This window comes from Rhododendron vialii, chromosome 13a (assembly GCF_030253575.1).
Source record: "Rhododendron vialii isolate Sample 1 chromosome 13a, ASM3025357v1".
In the NCBI taxonomy this organism is placed as follows: domain Eukaryota; kingdom Viridiplantae; phylum Streptophyta; class Magnoliopsida; order Ericales; family Ericaceae; genus Rhododendron; species Rhododendron vialii.
This window is the reverse complement of record NC_080569.1, coordinates 19747157-19754982: the sequence shown is the minus strand read 5'-3', so window position 1 is coordinate 19754982 and position 7826 is coordinate 19747157. Positions and strand designations below refer to the sequence as shown.

General features: G+C 37.9%; 1 long non-coding RNA gene across 5 annotated transcripts; it reads left to right on the top strand.

Moving 5' to 3' along the window:
* The first annotated feature begins 259 nt into the window (after positions 1-259).
* On the top strand, positions 260-7618 carry LOC131313339 (uncharacterized). 5 transcript variants are annotated; one of them, XR_009196171.1, is made up of 6 exons: positions 3683-4002; positions 4142-4280; positions 4843-4956; positions 6028-6461; positions 6603-6696; positions 7191-7618. It is a non-coding gene; the product is annotated as an uncharacterized LOC131313339 (long non-coding RNA). The 5 variants fall into 5 exon arrangements; XR_009196172.1 differs by lacking the exons at positions 3683-4002; positions 4142-4280 and adding an exon at positions 260-1802; XR_009196173.1 differs by lacking the exons at positions 3683-4002; positions 4142-4280 and adding an exon at positions 260-1802 and having other exon boundaries at positions 5611-6461.
* Positions 7619-7826: the final 208 nt, after the last annotated feature.

The window sequence follows — 7826 nt, the reverse complement described above, 5'->3', positions numbered from 1 at the left end:
TTTTTATGCTTCTTTTTTTTGCATGTAGAAGCTGGCGGGGTAGTTTCCTGCATGGATGGTGAAATTTTTTGTGTATTTGATAAATCTGCCTTGGTATGCAATGGTGTGTTGCATGCCCAGATTAGCCTCTGTTTCTTTTGTAGGAAATTTGAATAAATTTGTGTCGCTTTTGTGTAACAGTGCATGTCTTAGGCTTGCCACTGGTGAACGTAGTTGCATGATTTATACTCGAATGAATTGCAGCTTTTGGAGAGAATTGGTCCTGCTATAGAGAACTGAAGAAGGGTATTGATTTTTTGCTGTGGTTTAAGCCAGCAAACTACTGCACAGATCTTTGACGTGCTTGAGTGCAATTTCATTTGAAATCTCTCAATCAGGTGCTGTCTACATTCATTTGAAAAAGGAAAATAGTGGAAAATTGGCTTCATTTGTTACTACTTTTCATTGACAATTGAATATTCTTTTCACATGATTGTAAATAGCTAGATAGGCCCGTAGTTTTGAACTGATGCCTCAATGAAGGCCACATCTCCCTAATCTGTGGTTTGGCCAGTTTTAATAGATCGATTGATTTCACTTTACTTTCTTTGGCGGTCTTTTGAGTTGAAAACATGTGTGGGACTCCGTCTTGAACACTGCATGCAATTTGGTATTTCCATCACATTTTTGTCAATATGCTGAATTTCAAATTCGAAACCAAATGAATGCAGCAGAAAACATCTATCTATTGAGCCATGCAGTTCTTCAGTCTATTGAACTTCCCCTTAACATATATGTATATATTTATTTATGTTTACATACGCACATAGTGATTGTCCGGGAAACTAGGGAAAGCTGTTAGCGTTCTTGTGGCAGACAAGAACAAGATAGAAGGGTAGCAGAATAACATTTTAGATACGGCTGCAAACAAACCGTGCAGCTCGAGGCTTGGCTCGTTATGGGCTCGACTAGGGTCGACTAGTTTAGCAATCGGGCCGAGCTTGAGTTTTAGGCTCGTCTTTGTTTGTACAGGCTCCCCTCGATTACAGAGGGTCGTTTAGTAAATGAACCAGGCTTGGCTCATTAAGTGCTCGTTTTTGAGCTCGAACTCGAGTTTTAGGCTCGTTAGTTAACGAGCCGAGCTCGAAAACTACAATGCTCTGCTCATTTGCACCCTCAATTCCAGAGCGTGTCCCACCACAGTTAATTATGACTTCCAACCCTAGAATATGAGTCTGGTGATATGTCCATTGATTGTCAATTGGTTTTGATTTAGATGCTATTATGATATCAAAGCAAGGCTTTTAAGAAAGACTCTATAGATTGATTTTTCCATTGTTTGTGTCATTACTCATAAAAGCTCTTTCTTTCATTGAGACCCATGAATCCTTTGTTTACCTCGCCAATTTAATTCGAGGGTCGCACATAGGAGTGATAAGGTGTTCCCACATCGGTTAGTAATCACTTCTAGTCCACAGTCCTAGAGAAAGGTGTGAGAAACCATTTAAGCCCCCTAATTGGGGAGCCTCAAGGCTATTGAATAGGGGCAATTTTGACTTTTCGCTGCTAAAATGGGTACTGTTATTTTACTTAAATTGGTTTCCGGACTTTGCCTTTTTCCCTTTGTGTCCCATTAGCCAGTGCAATTTCGGCCCATTTTGTCGTCTGCCTCTGACGAAAGCCTGCAACGCATTTCTTTGTCCCTATTTTTTCTGTGGGTTACTGAGAGAGAGAGAGAGAGAGAGAGAGAGAGAGAGATTGATTGTGTGTTCAACAAGTGGATGTCAAAGATTCGGTTTGGCTTCTCCGGTCAGTGCATTAAGGTAGGATTTTCACCATTTTTATTCGCCAATATAAACTTGTTCTTTTGGTGAATACGAGTGCTGTGTACATATGTTTTCATCTTGCTGGATAGTTTCATGTCAGTGCATAAAGGTTTGATTTTTGCAATTTTTTCCCCCATAGATTCATGTATAAATGTTTGATTTTTGTCGATCGAAGTAATGTATGCGTATGTATTTATCAGCGTTGGGTTCTGATTATCTTCACCCAGAGGGAGAGAGATGATGTATCAAGGCAATAAAGGTGTCAACTTTAGTAGAAAGTTCAAAAATGGAAGTGGAAACAAATATCATTTTTCCGGTTTAGTTGAGGATGTGTTTGGCTTGGTCTTTGTTTTTTTTAACAAAGAATCACTATGTTGACTTGTTTTTTTTAATCGTTTGGTGCATTTAATTTGATTGTGTTCTTTGATTCGGTTTTCCAAATTTTTGATTGGATGTAAGTATGACTGGTTCACCCTGTGAATGTTGTGTTTGCAGATTGCTGTTTTTGGGCCATTTGGTGAGTGCATTGATCTCTCTTATATACTCCCTCCATCCCAATTTGGTTGTCCCTTTTTGACTTGTGCATGTCCCAAATTGACTGTCCAATTCCAAATTTAATGGATTAGATTGTGTAAATTTTTAAATCAATGAATAAGATTTGGTTTCCTTAATAAGTTGAAAACCCGAGATTGGACAAACAAATCAGGACGGAGGGAGTAGTTGATGATTTTATTTTTTTTGGCTAAGATTTTGATTCTCCTTTCACCATGGTTGTTGGGATGTAGAGGAAAAGAATGAGTCTTGTGCATCGTTTTTTTCAAAGAATAGAAGGGAAATGGAAATTGAAGTTTTTGAATTTTTGGCAGAGTTTCCCAGCATATAGGACTTATCACAGAAACTAATTGAAAAAAATTGGAATTGATTCTTTATTTTGTGAAGAGATGAAAAAAAAATTGGCAAAAGAGCTCATTCAACCTGGCCTGATTACACCTACCTATTGATGAATTTATCTATCCAACTTAGAAATGTTATACAAGTTGAATCTTGTGTATTGTTTTGAAATACAATCTAGAGCAAAGGAGTGTTTCGAATTTTGTGCATTTTGGTGTCGAATAGAAAGACTATGCGTTTCAAGTAAAAAGTGCATATGCCTGTGTGCATTTGTACAAATGCGTCGAAGAAAAACAACTTGCTACCATGTCAAAGAAAATAAGGACTAAATCTAAAAAATAAAGAAATAACTCGTACAAACACCAAATGAAAATAAGTGAAGTAGGGACAAAGTTAATAAGAAATTACACATTGGCTCACCTTTTATTTGGGATTTTGAAAACCCTAAATACAAAAATTACACTTAATCTTCCAAAAAAGAAATTAGTAAGGATCGAACCATTTTTTTTTTTTTATGGTTTTTGGGGTTGCCGTGAGCTGTGTTTTGGAAGAGAGAAAGAGAAGGATATAGAGAAAGATGGAGACATGGAGAGAAGAGATAGACACAAGGAATGGAAGGAAGTATTGGGGGAGTGGGCAAGGGAGAGGACAGGGAGAAGGTGAAGGGGAAGGTGAGAGAAGGGTGACGGAGAAGGAGGAGTAAGTCAAGGTCATCAAGGAGGCTTGCTGGTGATCATGAAAGAAAGAAATGAATTTTGAGAGGAACCTTGCTACAGGTATAGCAACAATTGTACAGCAGCCAGGTACAGATCTCGTTTGCGCCCGTTTCGGGTCCTGCAAAGATGATCGGTACCGCTCATTTTGTTTAAAACATTTCGTTTAGGTTCCTGTAAAAAATCATCTCAATCCGATATCGGAAAGGGTATTTATGAATTATCCAACTTTGCTTCAAAATTTAGCCGGGTATTGCAAAGATGATCGGAACCGCTAGCCTAAATTTTGAAGCAAAGTTGGATGATTCATAAACACCCTTTCCGATATCGGATTGAGATGATTTTTCACAGGGACCCTAAACGAAATGTTTTAAACAAAATGAGCGGTTCCGATCATCTTTGCAGGACCCGAAACAGGCACAAACGAGATCTGTACCTGGCTGCTGTACAAATTTTGTTGTACTACTATCTTTACACTTTTGAGAGAAGGAAATTGATTTTGAAATAAGAGAAACTACAATATCTTCAGTATTACACACAATGAGGGCAAAGATAGTGCTGGCTTTGAGAATTCGATGGCAATGGTTAGTAACGTATGATGCATTAGGTGGATGCTTTGGTAGTTTGTTTTCTTGCTCCCCATTGTTGTTTTCCCTTTCTATGTGCAGTAGATTGATAAATTTACATCCCATTTAAGATTCATCACTGACTATATTCAAATTGGTTTACCAGTGCGCTACGTTTGTGCAAATTATCACATACATGTCACCCGAGCGAATTCGAAATGAACGCTATTCTTACCCATCTGATATTTGGAGCCTTGGGCTTGCTCTCTTTGAGTGTGGGACCGGAGAATTTCTATATTCTACAGGTATTTCCTGTTATATTTCTTTTGTTCATGATTGCTTTCCTTTGCCTTCTATTCAAATGAAGCTATTATATAGTTTCAAGATATGAATGATTTAGCCTCTGAACTTTCAAAATCGTACCTGCTTTAAGTGATTAACTACTATCGGATGTTACTTGCAAATTTTGGTAATGTATCGACACAAGTAATTGCCCTCAATGCATATCCATGGAAGAATCAACTATCGTAGGACGCCTTTATTACTATTCCAAACTAAAAGAGAGGAAGGGAGGGAAAAGGAGAGCTGCCACTTGGTCCCTTTTTCCCTTCTCTCTAGATGCATAGATTTAAGGTATATCTTGTTTATTTTGGTCAATTAGAAGAAATGATGCTTTATAATTTATGAGTTGATCAAAGCATTGAAAATTGAATGGATGTGTCCTTGTTTTCTGTTGTATTACATTATGACTATCTTCATATGCAATCACCAATATTTTCTTTTGGTTCCATCTTACTTCTCGTGAGGTAGATGTCGACATTTGCCTGTGTTTGGTAACGAAGCCAATGTTGTGGGTCTTTGTGTCAGATTTTGGATGATCCATCACCATCGCCCTCCGATCATGTTTTTTCACCTAAGTTATGTTCATTTATTGATGCTTGCCTGAACAAGGATGCAGATTCAAGGCCAATGGCTGGGCAGGTGAGCAAAAGGCATACGCTAATCTGGTACTTATACAAGTTGAAACTTTCAGCATTGGAACATCCTGTCTTAACTAGAACTAATATATGAAATTTTGGTGAGAAATAAATAGGAATCCCAAATAAATACGACTGCAGCATATTTTGTGGTTATTTTGAGGGGTTTTGCAGCTGTTCTCAGAATAATAACCAATTATATGCTATGAGTTTTATTTTGAGATGGGTATATTGTTGCCAACTCAAACATACTTAGCGTAGGCATTTCTGATTCAATAGCTTTGGCTAACGTTCGAAGATAAACCATAAGGAAATTCTTAGCCAATATATATTTTAGCTGATGGGGTGAGCAGGTTATCTAGATTTTTGTCAGCAAGGATCACAACAGTTAGGGATCTGATGCTGTTGCGGAACAGAGTCACAGATGCTTTAAAAGTTAGAACCTTCTGAGCAAATGGGAAGAAGTACTTGTGGCAAGTCAATTCATTAGGGAAAGTGGCTACCGTAGTCAATTTATTATGTTTTACCGTAGTTCTGAAAATGGCTGCATTAGACATCCCTTGATTGAGAAGAGGCATCTGTTTCAAATAGTATGTCAAAAATCCAAGTTATAAAAAGCTTGCCCTGCTGATGATTGGCTTGGCCTGTTATTTCACAGGATGTTTGAATTTGAGGTTTGTATTGTTCCATTGATCCTGCCATTTTGCCTTCACCTGTGTTTGGAATGATTAATGCACTCTCTAATTATCAAGAACATTGAGAGAAAAGGTTGGATCCATATATTAGAATTGATAATGGGTTCACATTTTGCCTTCACTGATGTTTGGAATTGTTCATCAAGTTGTTATATATCTGTGGGACATGTAAAGATCAGACATGCGCTTGGGTACCTACGGAGCAGTAAATGTTGGAGGAGGTTATATTAATTGAGCTGAATATATGGAAGACTTCCCCGTTTGATGAGGAAAGCTGAGATGAAAGTTAGAAGTGCATAGAATGGGAAAACTTTCTTGGAGTCTATCTCCGGCTAATTGTTATCGGTGTCTAATAGCACTTGTGGAATATATTTCTGCAGGTTAACTTTCTGTGATCTCAAGTAGATGCAAATCTTTTAGCGTTTTTTTCCTCCTATATAAAAAGAGCCAGTGCTTCGCTTACCAATTTTTCAAGTTGGGACGAATGTGCCCCTCAATTGCAGCCCTCCTGCACTGCTGCTTGTGCCCACAATAGTAATTTCCCCCTTGCGCAAGTGTGGCAATCTTTGCACTTGACACTCACCTCTCTCGACCTTCCACATCTAGGACCTTTCACATCCTTCCTTCCCTCCTCTCCATTTCGATCCTCCCTTCTCTCTCTCTCTCCCTCTCTCTCCCCCCCCCCCCCCCCCCCCGATCGTGTATCCTCTCTCTCTCTCTCGATCTTTGCCTCTCTCCTGACCTTCGATTCCATGGCCACGATGGCAATGATGAAGAAGACAAAGAGGATGGCATTGAAGAAGGCAAAGGACAGGTGATTTTGTCTAACTATACTAAGTTTTACGTGTTCAATTTGCACAGATCTGTTCTTTTCGATTTGTATTCTCTTTGTTTTCTCTTCGCTTAGATTTTTTCCGGTTGAGAAATTCTACTGATTTTGTTTCCTGAAAAATAGATTGAGTTTGAACAGTCAGTAGATGCTTCTTTTCAGCCATGAAGTTTAAGAGATGAGCTCGGGAAATAAAGAGAGAAACCCAGTTCTTGTACAGGTAAGAAATGAATGTCCTGATTAATTGCTTAAAGCTTTTACTGTGTTTGTGTCTACTGTCTAGGCTTTTGTTTGAGTTATGGATTGGCTGAGAGTTTTATGTATGAAAAGGAAAGCATAAGGGAAAAGATAATAAATAATGAGAAATGATGAGAAAAACAATAAGCGAGAATCTTATTACTTGTTTGGATAAATAGAAGAGGTAGAAGTGGTGCCAAAAGATAGAGAAATGGAAGGTTTTTATTTGCTCTGTGATGGCCCATTTTGTTTTTTAAACCTCATCTTTTCCATGTTTCACCAGTTTGTCCCCATCCAAATAGGGCTGTAAAGTCTTTTGTGTTTCTGGATTTGTTCTTTGTAGTACGGTGTGTATGATTCTTAAATTTCAGTTAGTTGGCTTCCCCTTATAGCTTATTTCAGCATAGACCCACAAACTCTTGAGATTGAAGGGTTCCTAATGCTCATGAACTTCTAAATTCTGGTTTGAAATTGCAGGTATGGTGATGGATTCAAGCTCATGAATCACAACAATAACATTAACATATGCAAAATAAAGAGAGAGATTGCCATTTTGGCACCTTGAAGCTCCTCAAACATCCAAACGTCGTCAGATTATACAATGTGCGCTTCAATTTAGTGTTTAATTTTATTTGCTCTCTGCAAATACTTGATCATATTTCTTTGTTTTTTTGTAAGGTTAATTTATTGAAACACCAAAACTAGGTACAAGATCACTGGGGCAGAAGCAACAAATAAACCAAAACATTGAGCATATTTGTTGTTTTGTTTCTCGGAAAATTTGAGTATATTTCTTTATTTGGTTTGGTAGAGTAGCAAAACTACTTGTAAATGCCAATAAAAAAATGATTTTGTTGGCTGTTGTTCTTTTGCTATATGGTTGGGATCTCAACTGATTTCATGGCATTGAAGTATGAATCTTTTGTATTCCAAGCAGTATTCCTGGCCATTGGAGTGAAAGTAACCATTCCCTTAACTCATTTTTCTTAAATGACTTGCAGTATGAGGTGGCAATAGAATCTGACACATGGTAGATGATGGTTTTCATTTATTAGTGTTGGTTTCGATGGGGATTGTATCCATTTGTTTTATCTCCGATCTCTTGCTGCAAAC